The 22,948-nt window shown below is 42.4% G+C and overlaps 1 protein-coding gene across 3 annotated transcripts in view; it reads right to left on the reverse strand.

Annotated features, from left to right (window-relative positions):
• RAI2 (retinoic acid induced 2) overlaps nucleotides 1–22,948 on the reverse strand; it is a 63,832-nt gene that overhangs the window by 22,076 nt on the left and 18,808 nt on the right. The window contains exon 2 of one of the 3 annotated variants that reach the window (XM_045018967.1): nucleotides 10,802–10,919. The exons of the other annotated variants lie outside the window; for them this stretch is intronic. The gene's annotated coding sequence lies outside the window, so the exon portion shown is untranslated. The remainder of the gene's footprint in view (nucleotides 1–10,801; nucleotides 10,920–22,948) is intronic. 3 annotated transcript variants of the gene reach the window in all.

The raw sequence follows: 22,948 nt of genomic DNA on the forward strand, positions 1-22,948 counted from the left end.
CTAAGATTGACTGATTGAGAGCCACACTATTTTATAAACTCCAACTATTCTCATACCCACTCTGGCTTTAAGTCAATCTAAATATAAACCGAAGAAAATGAAAACAAAGGAAAAGGTTCCAATGTGCATCTGAATGTTCCAGATAATTACAAACAAGCATATTGAAAGCAATTTTAATAGAAGTTGGCTTGATATTTAAGTCTCAGAGTAATGTACCAAAAATCCAATTGAGAAGAGAAGCGGGTCAATAGTTTTAAAGTTTTGAGTGTTTAAGTTTAAGGTCAGTTTTGAAGAATGTGTACGTCATTAGCCACATACGCGTGTGCTCTTCATCTTGCCACAACTGGCCACTGCCCTCACTTCATGGCTCAGAAGGGTCATGAAGGCAATGGAATCAACATGGTTATGCTACACAGGGAGGAGGATGAGTCATATTCCATGTAATTCAGACAGTCAGTAGACCTCTGCACCCTAAGGAAACCACCAAAGAAGTTCCTTGCACCTGATCATGAAGGAGAGGATTTTAGGGGTCGGTCAGAGAATCTGCAAGTATGCAGATCCTCCAACTATTCTTGCTTTGTGGGGCAGGTGCTGCTCATTCGGCAGCTACTGCAGTCAGTAAGCTGAAAAACTAATGTATTGCTAGAGTGAGGAAGATTCATTCCCCAAGTGCACAGGATGTTTATTTAGGATATGATCTTGCCTAAGACACCAGGCCCACTGAAGTCAATTGCAAAATGCTATTTATTTTGTGTGGAGGTGCAGCTGGCGGCCTGTGATATATAGGAGGTCAGACTAGATTACGTGGTGATTCCTTCTGGCCTTAAACTCTATGATCTTAGTGGTGTGGGATCAGGCCCTAAGTGCACATCATTAGATCTAACAGGCAATCTACTGTGTATGCTCAGAACATAATATTCAAATGCACATAACGTTGGTAAACCAAACCCAACATTTTACTAATCAAGCAAAGACACTAGTCCTCAGTGGAACATTTGTTCGTGTCAAGTTTCAAACTTAAACCATTTTTTCTGTAGTCCTGTCTAAAAATATATGGAGAGAATGTTTCAAATGGGGAAATATTATTCACACCCTTACAAAACTTACAAAGAAACTGAAAGGATCTGGCATAAAAGGCCTTAAAAAATTCACCTCTGGACAGAGACCAAGCATAGAAAATGTAAGGCTCCTATAATATTTGGTAATGTGCATAGTATTTTTAATTTTTCCTCACTCTAAAGTACTCACTTTCATTGCCATCTGCTTTACTGAGAATTCATTGTTTTATTTTGTAAGACAGCCAAACAACCTAACCTCTCCTTTGTATGCTCATGTGTAAAACTTCACACTTTTGACTGAAATCGAGATAACACCAATGTAAGATGCAACACTACAATGCCAATAGATGTGATCAGAGATGCCTCACAACTTTTCCAACATACATTCACTTCCAGCATCCTATTCCAGTCTCCTTGAGGTCCACACACCTAGAATCATAGAATCTCAGGGTTGGAAGGGACCTCAGGAGGTCATCTAGTCCAACCCCCTGCTCAAAGCAGGACCAAACCCAACTAAATCATCCCAGCCAGGGCTTTGTCAAGCCTGACCTTAAAAACCTCTAAGGAAGGAGATTCCACCACCTCCCTAGGTAACCCATTCCAGTTCTTCACCACCCTACTAGTGAAAATGTTTTTCCTAATATCCAACCTAAACCTCCCCCTCTGCAACTTGAGACCATTACTCCTTGTTCTGTCATCTTCTACCACTGAGAACAGTCTAGATCAGGGGTCAGCAACCGGTGGCTCGCAGCTCGCCAGGGTAAGCACCCTGGCGGGCCGGCCCGGTTTGTTTATCTGCCGCGTCGGCAAGTTCGGCCGATCGCGGCTCCCACTGGCCGCGGTTCGCGGTCCCAGGCCAATGCGGGAGGCAGGAGGCCGCGGCCAGAACATCCCTCGGCTCGCGCCGCTTTCTGCCTCCCGCATTGGCCTGGGACCGCGAACCACGGCCAGTGGGAGCCGCGATCGGCCGAACTTGCCGACGGGGTAGATAAACAAACCGGGCCGGCCCGCCAGGGTGCTTACCCTGGCGAGCCGCGAGCCACCGGTTGCCGACCCCTGGTCTAGATCCATCCTCTTTGGAACCCCCTTTCAGGTAGTTGAAAGCAGCTATCAAATCCCCCCTCATTCTTCTCTTCTGCAGGCTAAACAATCCCAGTTCCCTCAGCCTCTCCTCATAAGTCATGTGTTCCAGCCCCCTAATCATTTTTGTTGCCCTCCGCTGGACTCTCTCCAATTTATCCACATCCTTCTTGTAGTGTGGGGCCCAAACTAACTATGAAATATTTGAAGATGACTGTATGTCATAAATGATGTATAACTAACTTGAGATACTGAAGATCTGTCTTGATAGAGATGACTCTGGGTTTGTATCCACATACTGTTAGCCAGGACATCTATATTATATATGTGCGTATATATCTATGTGTATATATCTATATCTATATCTATACATACAGATACACACACACACACACACACACACACACACACACACAGTGTATGTATATGCATGTGTTCCTCATTTGTAAATATTTCCTTTCTCCACCCTCTGCCGGGTCTAAAATTGTAAGCTCTTCAGGGTAGGAACTATCTCTTACTGCATGTTTAACATAAAGCACAGTGCCTAGGATAATGGGGCCCCAATCTTGGTTAAGGCTGCCAGATACTGATGTAATAAAAATAATCAAGGAGAGAGAATATGTGTACACAGATGAGGTAGGTTTAAACCTGTATTTTCCTCTTAAATAGTTATGTGCCATTAACACTGTTTTGTTTTCATAACTATTTCTGCCTTTCAAACACAGAATGGGCTTCCATATTCCTTTTCTTGAAATAACATTTACCATTCTACTAACTGTAAATACCATGCTTGAAAGAATATACAGTCAAGTAATGTTCTTTGTGTTTAGCTGTACAAACTCTGGTAATGAAGAACAACATTGGTTATATTTCAGCCAGTGCTACTGCACGTAAAGGAAAATATTTTTCCTGTAACTATGAGTCGGAACCAGACAACCCAGAAATATTCTGTGGAAATGTATGATCAGAGACTAGTTTTGATGAACCACAAGGAAGCAAAAATCAACACAAGCCATTTTTTCCCTGTCAGACTTTTGAAGACAATATATAACATTACAAATTAAAAAAGCTCTAGGTTGTATTTTTAAGCCTATCCTAAATATGTTTGTGTGGTGCCAGACTAAAACTATCCCAACTATACACTACCAAGTTCCTGACACATTTACTGCAACATTCTTTATATGCAATTTTTTTTGTGATGTGTGCTACTACACACCACCACGTTCTAAACAAACAAAAACTTGCAGAAACGGCACAATACAAGGCCACAATTACATCTTTCACAGACGAGACTACTACATTAATGGCTCAGTGTAATCCATCATCACAAGCCCTAAGTCCTCCAGGGACTGTCGCAAGGCCACACTGATAACCCTGAGTGCTAGATTTTGTATTTGGCTCTCCAATTCAGCTTGAAGAGGGAGGTTAAAAAGAAACTGCATGTGCAGCCAAAAGGTTCTCTGCACACATGATGAGGCTCACACAGTTTTATGGACAGGCAGTGCCTGGAAATGTGGAAGGACATAGAGAATTTCAGCTTCTTCTTAATGCCACACAAGGTTAGTTATTCACAGACAACAGGAAGCCTGGGAGATCCACATACTGTGGAACAGCAGAATTCAGACAGATTATAAAATAAATAACCAAGATTGCTGCTTTCAGAATTCATTCAATTAATAGAAAGAACAACACTGTAGGGGAAAAAACCCCTAGACATACAAGGTACAAATCTGACTGCAAATTTTCCATGGGTACCAAAACTCTTCAGATGACTGTAGCATAGAGAAATGTTGCTGTGAAAATGGTGGCAAATCAACTCTGTTACAGAAAGAAGGCAAGAGGTTTTGCGCTGCCTGAAACGTACTTCTGCTAGGCCAGAGGTGGGCAAACTACGGCCCGTGGGCTGCAGGACCCTCCTGTCCGGCCCCTGAGTTCCTGGACTGGGAGGCTAGCCCCCGGCTCCTCCCCTGGTGTTCCCTCTCCCCCACAGCCACAGCTAGCCCTGCTGCTGGCACAATGATCTGGGCGGCAGGGCTGCGAGCTCCTGGGGCAACACAGCTGCAGTGCTCTGTGCTGCGCGGTGCGTGGCTGTCTCCAGCTGGGCGGCCGCCAGCTGCCGGTGCTCCAGGCAGCGCAGTAAGAGGGCAGGAGCTCAGGTAGTGGTCAAGGGGTGGGGGTGTGGATAGGGGTCGGGGCGGTCGGAGGGTGGGGAACAGGGGGGTTGAATAGGGGCAGGGGTCCCGGGGGGGCAGTCAGGAAGGAGGGGGGTTGGATGGGGCGGCAGGGGGCAGTCAGGGGTTCCAGGGGGAGTCAGAGGACAGGGAGAAGGGGCGGTTGGATGGGGCAAAGGTGCCAGGGGGGCAGTCAGGAATGAGAGGAGGGATTGGATGGGGCAGTGGGGGGCAGTCAGGGGCGGAGGTTCCGGGGGCGGTCAGGGGACAGGGAGCGCGGGGGGGGGGAGGCAGATAGGAGGTGGGGGCTGGGCCATGCCTGGCTGTTTGGGAAGGCACAGCCTCCCCTAACCGCCCCTCCATACAATTTCCAAAACCCGATGCGGTCCTCAGGCCAAAAAGTTTGCCCGCCCCTGTGCTAGGGTCTACCTTAAATAAAGATCAAGCAGAATGCTTCCACCAACAAATAGGAATATAAATAAAAATATACATGGTTGTGCTAAATCCCCACTGCCTATCCTGATCCTCTTCTCTCTCGTGCTGTTATAAATCAAGAGATTTATAAAACTGATGTGACGGGAAAGTCAGTCCCATGGAATCTATTCTGTGACACAGGACTGAGTGAAGTAAACTCATAGTGGGAAATGAGGATACCCCTGCCTGTCTCAATGGGTATGTCTACACTGCAGCTGTGAGCATGTCTCCCAAGCCGGGCAGACAGACACCTGCTAGTGGGGCTCAAATTAGTGCATTAAGAATAGCAGTGTGGATGCTTGGGCTCCAGCAGCGGCTCAGGCTAAACGCCTGACTCCAAGCCCACTAGACACAATGGGTCTGAGCTTGGGTGGCCAGCCTGAGCCTCCACAGGAGCTGTAATGTCCACACTGCTATTTTTGGGGTGATAGCTCGAGCAAAGCTAGTGCGAGACTGTCTACCCGGGCTCGGAGGCTTGTTCCCAGCTGCACTGTAGAAGTACCTAGTGTTCTCTACATTCGGACTCAGGACATGTTTTCACTAACACGCTGGAATTAAACATTTTCTCTTTCAATATCTATATTAATTTTAACCCTGTTTTAATTTCTCTGTTTAACCATTGTAAACCCTCTGTCCAACAAGAAAATAACTTTCAGCAGCAGTGCGGCTGTGCCCTTTCACTCATTCAAGGGCATCAGACACCCTGATATCTAAGTGCCTGCTGAACCAATCTAACCCTGCCAGCTTAAGAGAGAGATGGCCCCACAAGCAACAGTTTTCTGATGAACTGAAGTAAACAAACAAAACATACACAGTATCTATTTTTAGTTCCAAAAACATTTCAGAAAAAAGTTATGTGTAGCCAATCCAGCCACACAAGCCCTGGAAGAGAGTAAATGCTGGCCTTGCCTCGGGCAAATGATTCAGAGGGAAGCCTGGTGGGCCACAAAGTCACCCCACCCTCTTTGTTGTGGGCAAAAAATAGGCCACCTGGGAAGTGGAGAGCGTCAAGTACTTTCTTATTATTGCTGTTCTACATAAGCAATTCCTACAGCTGCTATTGGACTCTTGTGTGATTGCAAATGGAAGAGGCTCATGCAGGTATGGATGGCTGTAGTCCGAGATAATCTTTCCATTTTGATGTGGTACACACAATGAAAAAGTCCGAGAAGCCCTCCTATAACAGAATCATCAGATTGGAACCCCTATTCAAGCCAGATTTAGAACTAGCATTGTTCAAGGGGGGAAAAAAAAAGACATTGGTCATCCACTACCTAAAGAGGTTCAAGGAATACAAGAACAGCATAATCCTTCATGGGGACATCAGTTTATTTGGTGCACCTTAACTGTGATATAGTGTTTTTAAATATTTACTCTAATACTGGATGTACTGCTTTGCAGTATATTACCACCTAGCTCACCAGCAGTATTTTCCCACCTGCCTGCAAACACGCATGTGCTTAACCTCAGGCACATGGGCAGTCCCACTGAGTTCAATGGGATGGCTCATGTGTAAAGTTAAGCCTATGCAGAAGCTTTTGCAGGATCCGGGGCCTTTAAGATTAGTGCCCCTAGCAATTCCTGATGCCTGGACTTTGAAACCACCTGGTGGAGAGAGTCTGCACTTATACAGAGGATATGCTCATACTGCACATCTAAAAATACTGCAAAATCAATACAAGATATGGGCTTTCCTGTCTGACATTAACAATTTTATAGCTCAATGCTAATCAAAGTAAGTAGAAGACCATAAGGCTACCAAAAAGTAATTAAACAAAAATAAAAAAGTTCTCTAAAGATGCCAATGCAATATATGCCTGCAAACCCTTCTTTGTCCTTCAAACGATTGAAGTTGAACTTGTATACCTATCTATAAAAAGAGTACGTAAAAATAATATCAAGGGCCTGCCTTTCCTTAACTTCCCCATGTATCTACAGCAGTGGCACTCTGCTTTCACCATAGAACCACAGAACACTGAACTTGCTTAGAATACAAGGGTCCAGATCCTCAGCTGGTGTAAACTGGCATTGCTTCATGGAAGTCAATGGAGCATTGCAAATTTACACCTGTTGGTCGAAGGGGTGTGTGGTATTCTGTGATCACTCAGTGCATCAGGTGCTTGGAAAAGCTCGGCTTTATTCTGTGTCCCATTTCCATTGGCTGAGCATAACAAGAGCTTCACAGCATCCCACCCAGACTCTTCCTCTGGGAAGCTGTACCCTTAAAGCTACAGTCCCCCAATATCACAGAAGCATTTTATTATACAGTAACATTAATCAAAGAAGCTACATAAAGGTTATAGTAGCAGAATTAGTGAGGGTTCTGGTACCAGATCCTTAGCTTAGCCCACCGCCTGAGTGAACAGGGCTGTTCACTGGGGAGTTCCCCTGGGAAAAGGGAGCTTTGCTGCAGGGTGCTGAGCAGCAGTAAAAGGGAGGGGAAGGAGACAAAGACAAGCCTAGTTAAAGGGTGGAGTTATGACTATACAGCTCTTCTGCCCAACCCCCACACATGTCAAGGGACGCATAAAAGCCATGGCTTTTTACTCAGCCCACAGACTGTAATGTGCTATGTGCCCTGGGAGGAAGGAGGCAGTAGATTCTGTCTCCCTAACCGTCAAGAAGAGTCACTGCAGCACAAGGCTCACACACTGTTACCCTGCACCTCAGTTACATGTGTGCAAAGTGAGTGTACAACATTACCAAATCGGAACGGCAGTACTTTGCAGCCACTTTGCACTTGTGGCATAGTCTACACCAGGGGCAGAGCAAGGGTAAATTGGGTACATTCACTCTTTTTTGTCCTTATTAATTACTGAGTGTTTATTAGAAGGCTGTTTCTCATGTCCTATTTTTTCTCTGTGTTTATATCTGACATAGCAATTTGTTGGTCTAAAAATTCATGAGACATGAAAAATGAAAATTTAGTTGGCTGGGCAAATTGTAATACTGTATGTGAAAGATACAAAGCCCTTTCCACTAATATAGGTCCCAATTCTGCACAGGCACTGTACAAGGAACTCCTGTTCACTGAAATGAGAATTCCATAGGGAAGTGATTGCTAGAGTAGACCCGCAATAATCAATAGCCATTCTTAGACAAAAGAATTTAAAAATGGAGCCATTACTAGGATAATATTAAATATCAGAGATTTCATTTTTGGTCAAAAAATTCATTTTTAGATACAGAAACAGGAAGGAAAACAAAAGGACCAGAGAGTGAAGCATTCATCTGAAGAAAAGAAAAAAAGACACACAAGGACATCATGTGTGTGGGGGGGGGGGAGGAGAGCGAGGGGGGGAGAAGGTGAAATTGCTGAAGGACAACAAAAATGATGGACTAATAAAGAGCTGGCAAATATCATAAAACTCAGTGCAATTCTTCATTAAAATCCTTTCACCTGCACAAGTCATTCATGCAGTGTTGCCAACTCTAATAATTATATCAGAAGTCTTATAATATTTTGTGGTTTTCTTAAATCCCCAACTCCTGGGGCCATGCTAACATGTGTGAATCTCAGCTTGTATTTAAAAACAAAATGTCTAGCCCTCATGGTCACAGAGAAAAGCTTGAAAACATAACCCAAGTATCTCTCAAAGGCTCACAAACCGGAAGGCAAATAAAAAGAACCCAAACTGCATTTTTAAGCCACTCATTTGTGGGCTGGACTTATGACTTTTGAACTAGGGAATGGCAGTTGTACTTACCATTCCCTTTGTCTCCTCCTTCCACTCTCAGCTGCATACTTCCATTCATGTCCCCAACAAGCAAGCAAGCAAGCGCTCTCTCTTGGTTTTTTAAATCCTTCCTTAAAATACATTTCTTTCAGGAATAATCTTTTCCTTCCTCACTAATAATTACTATGCAACCTCCATTATCTGAACTGTTTTAGCTGTTCCTCATCACGTTTTGTATTTGCACTCAATTCTGCAAATCTTACAAGAAACTTTACTAGTAGATGGGTCTACTGGTTGTGAGTACAAGTTACCAATGCACATAAGATTTGCAGCATGAGGCACATTCGTTGGCTTGTCTTTCTTGGACTGCAAGATCTTTGGGGCATGGAACATGCTGGAAAGCACACTATTATAGGGGAGCTGGTAGCAACTTTTATATTTTGACACTTTCTATTATATTATAAATTATTCTGGTGACCTTTTCTTTGAGAAGCTCTCACTCCTCCTTTGGGCCACAGAAGTGCCTTTTCTTTGGACCATGAAATTCCATCCAAATTTGGCTGAGGAATAAAGTGCTAAATATCACCATTTCTCTTCTCTCACTGGTGTCCCTCAAGAAAATCTTGGCAGCCCACCAAAATTGTTGACCCTGCCGAGGCTGCAGCAGCACACTGCACTGAGACCAACGGGGAGGGTGCCAGAACAGCTGTAGCTGGGGGAAAGATGTTTAAGAGAGCCAGGCAAGTCTACCCCTCATAAAACCTGGAGCCAGTACATGTCTCCATTTACTCCCTCCTTGGGGGCAGGAATTCCCCCAGGCCAGCTTTCTCTCTCCCCACCCAGAAGTTCGAGTGGCTTCCCTGCAACCACCTCCTGACACAGCACATGGTACCAATGGCCAATGCCTTCTTCCCCACATTGGGAGCAACAGATTGGGCAGGCGCTCCCCAAATTCCCAGGGGTGGGGGACAGAGTGAGGCAAGCCAGCCTGGGCTTCCCTTGCCAATCTCTTCCTAGTGCCTGAACCCGGCAACTCATTTCTCCCCTTGGGGGACAAAAGCCTTTTCCTGGGTTGAGCTAACATGACTAGTTCTGCAAGTCAAGTGTGAACAGCCTGTGCCACAAGTCTAAAGGTTCACAGGTCAAACCCTGTTGATGAGTTAGGGCAAATGGCGGCAGGGGTATTACTGTTGCACATCACAGAATTTGTTTTTAACCTTCTTAAAAAAGACAAACCAAGCCAAAAACACACCTCAGAAATTACACACAAACTATCAAAAGAACATTAAGGGTGCAGTCAAAAATTACAAAGTGCTTCTGTTATAGTTGTCTGTGCAACCCTGATTCTGTGCATATGCATTACGATGCAGTCTTTAATTACATCTCTACCCCGATATAATGTGACCCGATATAACACGGATTCGCATATAGCACGGTAACCCCGGGGCTCGGGCGGTGATTTAAAGGGCCTGGGCTCCCTGCAGCGGCTGAAGCCCGGAGCTCTTTAAATGACCGCTAGAGCACTGCGCCGCTACCCCAATATAACAGGGTTTCACCTATAACGTAGTAGGGATTTTTGGCTCCCAAGGACCAAGTTATATCGGGGTAGAGGTGTACTATATTTTTCCACAGAACCCCTGCCTCAATCAGTGCACAAGATGAATGCATACGGGAGCAGAATGAAGACTGCACGGGAAACTGTAAATCTGGCATTTCTAACTTTCAAATGCCTGGCTTTGCAACCTACATAACATTCTTTTAACATAGATTTTTTTATGTCTATAGTTCACATTAATACTTCTATGTTAGGACTTTCTTCATTAAAAATGAGCAATGAATCTACTTTCATAGTATTATTTTAATGAGTTCTACCTCATAAGTTTATCTGTAGGGGACTGTTTTAGAATTTTTACTGCCTCTGTCTTGTGAAGCCAAACATTGTAAAAACATGCTTATCTGGGTCACTGATATGTATAGTTTAGAGCTGTATTGTACCCTGCATCCAGATTACACTCAATCTAATACAATAGCACAATTTTTTTTAAAGGGAGAGGGGGAAGAGTTGCACAGTTTAGTGCACAAAAGCTTCAACACTCATTTTTAAAAACCTGGACTGAGCCAAAAGTAAGACCGATTTCTGGATTAAAATTAGTTTGGAAAATATTCTTTGTTGCATCTTCATCCTAATTATTTGATGAAATTGGTAATCTCAGCTCAAGAAAAGGAAAATAAATACTGAAAGTTTCAGTAAAGCAGGACAAGAATTTTCCTAATAATATCACTTAAAATCATAAATAAACCAAAAAAGGATTTAATTTCAGATAATGATGAAAATGTTTACCTTCAAAATTGTCAAGAGAGGAGCTGTATTTCTTTTTCTGTGTGGTGTTCATTATGGAGCTTGGGGGGATGGACGACTGTTTTGATGGCACTACTCCTCAAGATGTGTCTGTTAATAACTATGATTTGTAGAGAAAAGAAAGTAGGGAACATTAAAAAGAATACTTAGTGCCTTTTATAGCTTCTGTGGGTGGATTTCCAACTCTCTTGCCTGGCTTTTTATCATACTCTTGTTTCAGCAAATGATAAATAAAGAAGAAGTTGTTTAAAAAAAATAATGATCCCTTCTTGTAACGATAAAAAGAAAGCTGAAAGACCACCTAGAGCTCAAAGTATAAATGTGAAGTGAGGACCACAGTCAGAGCAGCATCATTTTAGCCTCACACTACAAGTCAGATGATACAGAGATGACTTGAAGATGAATTACTTCAAGGAGTCTATGAATAAATTACTATTTTGTTTTATCTGAAACCTAAATAAGATACATCATTTAGTAGGGTTCCTTCCTTCCCCAAGACTTTGCTTTGTTGTGTTATATGTAATTTATTATTCAAAGCCCCATATATCTGGAAAGTCAGATTGTTTTGATTTTCTCTGCTAGCAAGTCAAACACATTCAGAAAAAAAATGGTTACAAGTGATTCCAGGGTCGATTGCCCCTCAAATCCATGGACAGAGAGGATCCTTCCTGCAGGGATCTCCCTATTCCACGCGGAATAGGGACTCCTGTGGATCCATGCATGGGAGAGGGGTGGCTAAGGGAGAGTGGGCAAGCAGGCAAGGGGAGAATGCCAGTGGGAGACATGCATCCTCTCACCCGCTAGCCTCCTGGAGTGCAGGGCAGAACTATAGTCCACGTTTAGACTCTCTTCCTGTTGCTTTTCTCTCAGAGAGGGATTGCTGGACCCTGGGCTATGTTAGCTGTTGTGAATTCTGTCAAAAGATTTTGGGGAAAAAAGAATAAGGAACCCGTTTTCAGATGATCTCTGTCACTGAATGGAAAGCAGTGCTGTTGTTCGTACTGGCATTACACATATGCCCACAGCTGCTTCGTGGATCACCAATCCACTGCACTCTAACATTATTGCCGTACATTTCTTGCCAGCACTATTGATAAGAGGCTTGTTCTCTTCTTCTCCCTTGCTGTATGGTTGAAGGAGGAGGGTAGGCAAGGAAATAGCTGTTGTTTTCCACTGTTAAACTGCAATTACCATTAGCCTGATCCTGCCTGGCACTAAAAGCCTCCTACCCGGTGCAGAGTACCCTCAATTCACATTGACTTCTCTGTAAGAGATTAAGGTGCTGATCACCTCTCAGGGTCGAGCCCACAGTTCCTGCAATAGAAAGCTAACAACTGTCCTGTACTTATGAGGGTATTGATGTCACAAAGACATTAGGTAACAAAAGTCACACTACTGTGTTCTGCCGTTAATTACTTCCCAGTGCTGAACACCATCTACATGGCACAGAAAGGACAAGGATGTAGCTGTAGTTTGATACTCTTAGTGGTGTAATGTAAATAGAGACTGAACGTGGTAAAATGTTGACTATAAAATTATCACTATGTCAAGAACATAGAGAAGCTGATGGATGGTCCTCAAATTATTAAAAAAAAAAAATCAGAGAAGTGGTCCCTTCATTATTTTGTTATAAAAATATAGGTGTCCTTTATGATGTTATTTCCGTTGGGGTCAGTTATCTACATTGGATATTTACATTGTCAAATTACATTCGATATAAATGAGAAAAATAGTATTTGATAAAACAAAGTGCTGAGCATTTCCTGAGTGGGGCTGCATGCTCTCAGTTCCCACCAAAGCTAGTGGAATTCAAGGCACTCATCACCTCACCGGCTGAGACACATGAGTAGACGGTCAATGTCATTGGACAGATGCATGTCACTGAAAAAAATATGGTTAGAAAAATAACTAAAGGTAAAATTCTGGCTTTACTGAGGTCAACGGGAACAGGATTTCTCCTTACGGGTACAAAGAACTACTTCTTAAAGTCAGGGTAACATTTTCAAAAGAACCGAAGTGATGTAGGTACACAATGAAAGCAATGCAGTTTAGACACTACTGAAAATGTCACCCTAGATCCTTATTTGTTGCCAACAGACAGCAGTCCGGATATTTAATGGATTGCTGTTCTTCATTATAATCTCTCCTCACAACCCCCAATCTTCTGCCAATTGTTTGGCTACCTGATTATTAAGGGGCAGCTTGTGATATTTTTATTCAGGCTGAACAATACCTTACTCTAGAATGAGTACAACTGAAGGGATGGGGTTTCAGAAGTGCTCAGCAGTGACCTAACTCTGCTCCCAGCTACATGAATGGGAGTTTTTCCTATTTTCAGTATGAAGAGAATTAGGATGACAGTGCTTTGGGGGAAAGAAAAACACCTTACATTGGCAGTCACTCTCAAACAGGAATTTCTTGCACTTTACATTCTGGAAGTAAAGAAATCATGTTGAAACCACTGTAAGTAATAATAACCTATTGTAAGTTGTATGGATGCCAATCTTATATGCATTTGGCCATTTACTAAACAATTCAGAAATCTATTAAGGCTGCATTGAAGTCTGGACTCCTGTGATCTCTTTTTACCAGTTTATGCTTCCAATTCTCAAATCAACGATAGCAAAAATGATTACAAAACATGCCCGTTTACATTGTCCAATATAAATACAAGGGATGTGCCCAATGTTCTAGAAAAGTTAATGTAATTTTAATACTGCATGGGCTGACAATCTCGCTAAGAAATAGGAGGACACAAAATGGAGTCTCAAAAAACAATCAAAACACACCTTTTCAGGTTAAGTTAACAAAGACTGCAAAGAGCTGAAGAGTCAACACCAATTTTATTTGTTTATTACTTTGATTTGATTAAAGTCCTTTGGACATTTCTACAGTAATATTTAGAAAATCAGAACAGATGTTTATCTTCTACAGCTATCAGATACTATGAGGTTATTTGCTATCTTTCTTCAGGAACAAAAGTCCACTGTCATATACATGTGCTGTATAAAATGCAGCTATGCCTGGTAGCCGAGCCCTCTCTACATGGACACCAGTAGACTCTGCACTTAAGGTCCAATTCTGAAATCCTCATCTCTTAATAAACCAAATGCAAGTGGAAGGTGCTCAGCATCTTGCTAGATAAGGCCCTTTATGCATTGCCCTAAAGATTAAGGGCCTGAGTCACCCCTGTGTTACTCCAGTTTATGTGCATGTACCTTCACTGAAAACAAAGGAGTTGTTACATCTACGTAAATGCAGAGTCAGAGAAGTGAATCAGCTCAAAGAATGTAAAACATGGATGTTAATTTTATTTATATTTCTTCTCTGAGTAAAGTATGTTAGGTTTTTTTTTAAACAATCTCACTTTCCAGATATATGGGGCTTTTTATCATACTCTTGTTTCAGCAAATGATAAATAAAGAAGAAGTTGTTTAAAAAAAATAATGATCCCTTGGAAAATCAAATTCACTTTTCAAATCAATGGTCTGAAGGTTTCTGGGCCATACAGCAGTTCTATAAACACTAGAATCTGGGAGTCTGATATTCAGTCATGATTCTTTCCCTGTGGAGAAGAGATCACCCAGAGTACACTCTCGCAATCTCCGTGACCCTCTGGGAGTTGCACAGGTAGGCTCTAGAGGAACAAGCATTCCTCAGCTGAAAGGACAGGACAGTCTCTGAAAAGAAATGACATGTGCATGTGCAAGTTTATTCTGTAAATAAAATGAAGGTGGAGGGTCGGGTGACCAGATAGAAAGTGTGACAAATCGGGACAGGGTGGGGGGAAGGGGATAATAGGTGCATATATAAGAAAAAGCTCCAAATATCAGGATTGTCTCTATAAAATCGGGACAGCTAGTCACCCTAGCGGAGGGACAGTCACTGGGGCTACCAGACAGATCAAGAGGACACCCCCCTTCCCAATACTAGCTGGGGCTAAAAAGTTAAGACACTTTCAATTTACAGAAATCTACAGGACAAATTCAGCTTTCAGAAAAGAGCTCCAGGAGCTTACTGGAAGATCTTTTATCTTATCCTTCATCATCATCATGCATACTAACAGCCCTTATCACCAAACATGTCTCTGTGAACAAATGACGTTAGTATACCGTGTCCTTCCCCAGTCTCTTGACCCCTCCAGACAGATAGCAGCACTGTGCCTCTCTTCTTGTAGCACACATACCTCTAGGATTAGAATTTGCTCTCCCATTTGCACAACCAGTCTTTCTCCAAAGTTCTTTATATGTACGTAGTAAATCAGCAGTTTTGAACAACCCGAGGACCCCCATTTTGATTTAAAAAATTTTCACAGCCCCCTAAACCCCCCACTCCACCCCTTCCGCCAACGCCCCCCCCCACCTCTGGTCCAACCCTGCCCCTCCTCTTCCCCGCCTCTTTCCGCTCCCTACCCCAAGTGCACCCCGTCCCCCCCCACACCAGTGCCTCCTGCGCACCACAGAACAGCTGTCCCCCACCATGCAGGAGGCCATGGGAGAGAGGGGTAGGAGTTGTGGGAGGGAGAATGGGAGGGGGAGGAGTTGATCAGCTGAGCCCATGGAGTCCCTGGAGTACCCTCGTGGACCCCAGTTTGAGAAACGTTGTAGTAAATAAAAATTCTGAAAAGCTCCTTTGAGGCTCAGCTATGAATTTATTTTATTGACATCCTGTTTTGCTTTTCAACACAGTAGCAGATTATATAGATAAACACTTGCTTTAACACATATATTCTATTTTGGGAAATAATGCTTTCTGTGTTCCCCCCCCCAACACACACACACACAAGTGACACTACATTCGTTACTTTAAGATAAGCGATCTCTTTTCTGTATCAGCCTTTGATCCACTTAGTTAGTTGCAAACAAGTCAGGGTATGTGCACACTACAACCAGTAGTTGCATAGGTAAGGTGCTGCAGCTCTGCCACTGCAGCACTATGGCATAGATGCGTCCTATCCTACATCAACAGAAGGGGTTACTCTGTTGATGCAGCTAATCCACCTCTCCAAGAGGCAGGAATTCTTCCATCAACCTACCTGCGTCTACATCGGAGGTTAGGTTGACTATGGTGCTCAGAAGAACACATTTTTCATAGCCCTGAACAATTTAGCTAGGTCAATCTAATTTTTAAGCGTACACCAGGTTTCAGTGCACCATTAACAAAAGTACCTGGTAGACCTGTTTGCAATCCCACTATTTACTTGGAGGGATTTTAAAAGGTATACAGACAATAAAAGTAGGTCATCCACATATTACAGTATAAGGACTTGGGGTGCATGACTACAGAAAACTTCCCCTAATGAAATGTCAGAACCAACTAACCTCACTACAGCTAATCTGCAAATCTTGATGACAGTGCAGATTACCCAGCCTGCTAAAATGGCAAGATTCCAAAGAAGCTCATCTCCTAGGGATTACACCACCACTTAGGTTTGCTTTAGTTTGAATTATTTGGAGCAACCTTAGGGGAAACCAATTTCAGCTCACATATTTCATTTTCAGTGTTCTCAGTAAGACACCCCACTTGTTCAAATATTAAAAACAACAGCACATGCACACATAAAACCCAGGGATACTGACAGGGTTATATGCAACAACCAATCAGAGATAAAAGTCTGACAGAAAGCTGTTGACAGATGCTGAATAATAAGCCTCTTAAGAACCTTAAGTTTTGACAAAGAAGTCCCTTGTTCTTCATCTGCACTGCTTTAATACTTCCATTTAAAGTACACTGAAAATGAAAGATTATTTTTTCTCCCACTGGCTAGCTATAGAGGATCCTTTTTATAATTCCCTATGCAGTGCAGCTCCTAGATTCTAGACCCACTGACTCAAAATACTTTATTGCAATGTTATATTGTTTAGTTTTGCAAGCTGAGATCTTGGCAGAAATGAATCTTTCCTCGAGGGACAATGTGCAGTGGGGGGGAGGAAGGAAGTATATTATTACGGCTTTTCTCGTTGTCTGTTTTCATAGGGATACTGACTAGAATTCAAAATGGAAGGTAACTGGGTAAGATATTTGCCTACAAATATGGACAAACAAAGAGCAAGTGGAAAGGTGGACCAGGGCCAACATATAAGCACCAAAGTATCAGTGTTCTGGAAGAGCTGCAGGAAAATGCCAATACTGTACCTCCTGTCATCTCTCTCACTGTTCAATCGGCTCCTGTTTTATCAGCACCAAGATGGGGCAAAGATTTTGGATTGTTATTCTGATGAGAACAGAAAAAGAAATTTGTCTGGTTGGACAGCCCTTGCCAGGAGAGGAGGAGAAAGGTAATGTCATCAATTCATCATTGCCGGGAACCTTGTGTTTTCAAAAACACTGGTGCAAAGTGGGTGTAGGATAGTGTTTAAAACCTCCTTGCACAGTAAGATCTGTCCTCACATGAGGAGTGAGTGCGTGCAAGCTGGAGCTCTAGAACATACATGTGAAGGATTTTGGATTACACCCCTCATCCCCCAAATTGCAGTGGGTTGTTATTGCTGGATGGAACGTGCAGCATTGTTACACAGGTGCTTACAGGTGGAACATTTCTAACAATGACTCTTACTCTCTTCTTGACGGACAGAGAAGTTGTCAGTCGGCAAAGCCACACTGCGGCCAGCTACATGATTTTATAATGAGTCCCACACCATTTTTCTCTTAAAACCCCAGTTCTTGAAGTCAGGTGATTACATTCGATTTTCACTTTTCCTCCCTTCCCTCCATAGATAGCAATGTTTCTAGTCCTCATAGTTTCAAGAGAACAACATGAAAACTTGAATTCTAAAGGTTCAGAAACAAAGAAATAAAAAGACCCCAAATTCATTTTTTTTAATCTTGTGATTTTTTTGAATGCTTGGGGCTGACAATACCACAGCCAATAATATTATTTTGCATTTTTTATTTGGTGTCGTTTGGAGGATTAAGACATTTCACACTTGTATAATTAATTTTATATCAGCAAAACTGGCCTCACTTTCCTTTTGTTCAGGCAGCCATAGTCCTGTTTTAGTGGTATGTAGGAAACCGATGGGATGAGAATAACTCCACTGGAACAAAGATGAATCCATACTTTTTGCTACCTGACTTTTCACATCATGGGTCAGATCCTCAGTTGATATAAACCCTGACTTCACTGGAGCTAAGCAGATTTGCAACAGGTGAGGGTCTGGTTCCACATGATATGTATTATGCCCTTTAGTCACAATTTGGCATCTCTGCTGGGCTGAGTGAGTAGGTAGGTAGAGAAGAGGACTACTACATCCCTCTGTTACTTTACATTGACATGGAAACGTTGGCCAGGCACAGCTATAAGCTTTCTGGTAGGTGTAACCTTTGGAATCATCTTTTTTCACTCTCAGTCTTTGGCTAGGTGGGGAGTGGAGAGAACCCACAAAGACGCATTACACAAACTCATCACAACAACTGACCTACCATGCAAAAGGATTCATTAATGTTTAAAAAGTCACACAAACAGCAGTCCCAGTTTATTTTATTACTGACTTTTCACAAAGGCACTGGAGCTGACAATTGCTAATGCTATGTCTGGCGTTAACTTGCTGTGAATACCTCTCAGCAATAACAACTGATAACAAAGCTCAGAGCCTACACATTATTCTCATGTTTGCACATTAATTCCATTTTGAAGATTTCAGGATCCTCATCCCGAATCCACAGAAAGGTTTCAGCTCTAAGAGTCAAGTCAGCCAGACAGAATGGTGCCATGAAACTACAAACAACACAGGATGACTTTTTATTACAATACACTACACTATTATTTCTAAATGCACTGACAGTAATATGCAGTGTGTAAAAATATACATTCATCATCAAGATGTTAGATACTAATTCCTGCAGCTTAATTTTCTTAAGGGCACCATGCCATTTTTCAATTAAGGCAGGATAATGTTATTAATCATAAAAAATTGCTGATGTGTAAAATTATGTTTCCTTCCGAGCTATGCTCTCTGCTGTGGTTTTATTTCAGTTACTGAGAAATGTCTGTTACTGTACCTCTGAACTACTCTAACTTAGAACTGGTAGTAAGATTTAAGCTACAGCATTCCTCAGTAAGGGTTAAATCCCGCTGCCAGCCTCTGCTATGAAGAAGGGTGCAAATCTGTGGAAAATGTGCAAAGGAAAGATTCGGAGCACCTGATACAGCCTTTCAGCATCCAGTTTGTAGCCTCTCATCTGCTGCACGTCCACCTCGCTGAATGCAGGCTGAAATGAGTGAGCCTGTGGCTATGGGTGCTAAGGGTGTATTGTCCATCCCCCTCTCCTCCTCACACCCATCACAGAAAAAAGTACAATTTGTCATGTAGCAAAATGGCAACTTTCACTGGGGCTGGAGCCTGAGCTCTGGGACCCCGCAAGAGGGGAGGACCCCATAGCCCTGACTCCAACCCAAGCCCAAACATCTTCAATGCAATTAGCCCCGTGGACTGCGCCCCATCAGCCTGAGTCAGTTGACATGGGCCAGCCGCAGACTTCTTTTTGCAGTGAAGACATAAGCTAAATAGACTGAGCTCTTTGGGTAACAAACAGAAGGTTAGGGGGACTTCATTACAGACTATAAGTATCTACATGGGGAACAAATATTTAATATTGGGCTCTTCAATCTAGCAGAGAAAGTTATAATATAATCCAATGTCTGAAAGTCTAAGCTAGACAAATTCAGACTAGAAATAAGGAATAAATGTTAGATAGTGAGGATAATTAACCATTCCAATGATTTACCAAAGGCCCTGGTGGAGTCTCCATCACTGACTATTTTTACAGCAAGCCTGGATGTTTTCTAAAAGATCTGCTCTAGAAATTATTTTTGGGGAAGTTCTATGGCCTGTGCTATACAGGAGGTCAGACTAGATCATCACAACGAACCCCGCTGGCGTTGCAATTTATCAATCTATGATCAATTGTTTGGACACATCCTGACCTCTGGAACTTTTCTCTGCCCATGTCCAGCAAGCAAAAAAAAAAAAAAAAGGTCAAAAAGTTTTAATTTCGTATTTTTTTTCCATAGACTGTTTTTCACCGCAAATAGATTTTCTCTGAAATCATTGATAACCAAGAAAAAATGCAGCCTTAGCTATGGGGCAAAAGAGTAGGTGTTGCTGGCACCCTCGGCAGTATGCTATTGTAGTAGAACGGGTTTTGCAAAGCAAATCCCAAGTATATGTTTCATCACATTGGAAGAAAGTATCCTCTGGCATGCTCATTATTTCAAACATATAGCACCAGAAAAGTGCTCAGTGCAACTCACAGATGGAGATGGAGAATTTAGTGACAAACCCCTCACCTCCACTGCCAGCCCCAACCCATTGGCAACTTGCTCCAGCTTAGTGTCCAACCTCCTTCCCATCTACAGATTCTTTCCCTCCTGCACATCACCAGCACCAAGTGTGATCCAGCTCACCGACTCCCTGGAGGACATTCCAGTCTCCCCAGTTAACTGGACCTCTCATCATGCAATCACAGTAATAACCTTGCAGCTCCTCGTTTCCCCCTCATATGGAAACAACTCCCAACACTACTCCCATCTTACTACTCACGCCCATCACGTCATCACCCTTAACCTCCTACCTAGGAACAGCATCATCTTATTCTTTCTCCACTGTCACCTAGTCCCCCTCTCTGCTTCAGAACCCTTTTCCTGTTTGCCCCACCACCCTCTGGTCCTATTTTGGCTCCCCTCATGGTTTTTAGTAATCTCCTGCTGTTCTTTCTTCTGAACCATCAGATGTGCTGGAGAGCTGCCCATACATGCTCAACTTCCTCCATTTTACTAAACTACTGCACAGGTGTAAATTGTGCATGGAGAGATGACTGTGATGCTGGCAGATCAGCTGCCAGCTCATGCCAAGCCCCCTACGCCTCACTGATCACTGACAAATGCATAGCGGGAAACCAGTCTGGCTTATCTGTGGATTAGTATTGTTAAAACAGATATTAGAGTTATAAGAACGTTTAGTGTTTAGATGTCGCAGAATGCTTGTAGGATGCTGTATATATTAATCTTACTTAAAATATCTGTATCCCATGTTTTAAAGGTAATGTTTAAATGTTTGCTCTATAACTATAAAAATGTTTGCTAAGCCTGTAAATCCCAACCAGTCAGGGGAGAAGCATTATTAAGTGTGAAATATCAGTTCATCACAAGGGACATTATCTTCTCCCCAACAAAAGAAGACAACAGACAAACCACTGTGGACAAAATACTTTGTTGACTGCTTTCCCCACATCAGAGAAGAGGGTATGAGCCCAGGCCCTTGTCCCATCACAGCTTGAACACTGGGGGGAGGGAATAAAAATAAGGAGAATTTATTATTCTTACGCTGGTTGAACTTTGAGGGGCAAGGATTTCTACACATAAGCAAGGAGTCCCCAGCTGTTTTGCCTGGGTTAGCCCTAAAGGATATACAGAGTCTGCTTACTATAGAAGTTTATATTACCTTTTGAAACCCGACTGTAACTCATTTGTGTGTGTATGCTTACTTGCTTTGACCTTATAAACAACTCTTATTTCTTTTTCCTAGTTAATAAACTTTTAGTTAGTTTGTTACAGGATTGGCTACAAACATTGTCTTTGGTGTGAGATCTGGGTACAGTTGATCTGGGGTTAGTCACTGGGAGTAACCTGACTAGTATTGTGATTTTTTGTGTCAAGCTATCATCTATCATAAAGTCAAGCTTGCCTGGGTGGCAAAATAGATGGGAATGCTCAAGGGGATTGTCTATGACTCCATGTAAGACTGTTATGGTGCTTTAGGAGTTCACAATTGTTACTGGGTTGGTGAAATCTAAGCACAGAACACACAACCTGTTTGGGGTTTTTGCCCTTTTTCTTGACTGTCTGCTCAGAGGTTGACACTCCTGGTCATGAGCCACTCCAGACAGCATGAAAGACACCTCCAGATCTCTTGTCCTGAATAGGTTACTGCCTCTTGCTCTGGCCACTATACATATAAGTCCTGGCCAGAGGAGTGCTGTAAAAGCAAATAAAAAATAATTAGAAATTGGGGTATTAACCCCACAAGCTTCACTCACATGAGTAACTCTGACTCATAACAGTAATTCCACTGAGACCAACGAGGCTTATCCATATGGCTAAAAATTGTAGGACTGGGTTTGCGCATGTGCATGGGTTGGCATTACTCACAGTAGTTGCTCTTGTGAAAAGGAAATGGTTAGTAATCTTGCATCACCAAGGTAATGAAAATAGCTAAATGAATGGTCAGATATATGCTGGGCTCTGCAGCAGGGACTTCCAATAATTCTTTATCTAGTTGCTACTTATGGGTGCCCATATTTACAGTCATTGTTAAAAACAACTGATCTGCAGAATAGATATATTGTTTGAAAATCATCATACAAATTCAAAGTGTGTAGGGTTAAAGCTAATGGGCTAGCTTTGTTCAACATGTCTGAAATCAAATTCACTGCAATCAAATTCATAGAATAACTCTGGGTTGTTTCATCACTTTCAGCAAATTCAGTCTCTGAAATCTTACAATATGAAGCTTAACCAGTGATCTTTCCATTCAAGTTACTTCTTTATTCACTCGGTGAGAAAAAGCTAAGAGCACAGAAAGGATGGGAGAGTGGAGGGAAATCCTGATTGATGCTACCTAAAGCTTGGCGAGCATTCAATAAATTAATACTATACAGTGGATAAGACTAAAATAATAGGCCCTTCATAAACCCATCTCCAAATATCTTACATGTTCTATTGCTTATTTTCTAATTCTTCATCATGTGCTTTCTTCTAGAGAATAAAGATATATATATATATATATATATATATATATATATAATTCTGATATACAAAACCCATTAGGGAGCTATTTAAATCCACTCATTGCTGGGAAAATTAATCACCTTATTTCTGTGTCAAACTGTATGTGGGAGAGTCAGAAGTTCAAGCAAAATGTCCATATTTAATATGATGTTTTAATGAATCTCCCTTTTTGTTTTATTTTATAATAAATACACTTTAACCTCGCTGGAAAGCCTAAATGTACAGAGTACTCACTGCAATTTTAGCTTCCTTTTTATTCTTCCTCAAGGTTTCCAGCTATGTTTCTCTGCAGGAGTCAAGTGTGGTTTTAATAAGGCAGATGAGGCACGGTTTCTCAGTGC

Source organism: Mauremys mutica, chromosome 1 (assembly GCF_020497125.1).
Source record: "Mauremys mutica isolate MM-2020 ecotype Southern chromosome 1, ASM2049712v1, whole genome shotgun sequence".
Taxonomy (NCBI): Eukaryota; Metazoa; Chordata; order Testudines; family Geoemydidae; genus Mauremys; species Mauremys mutica.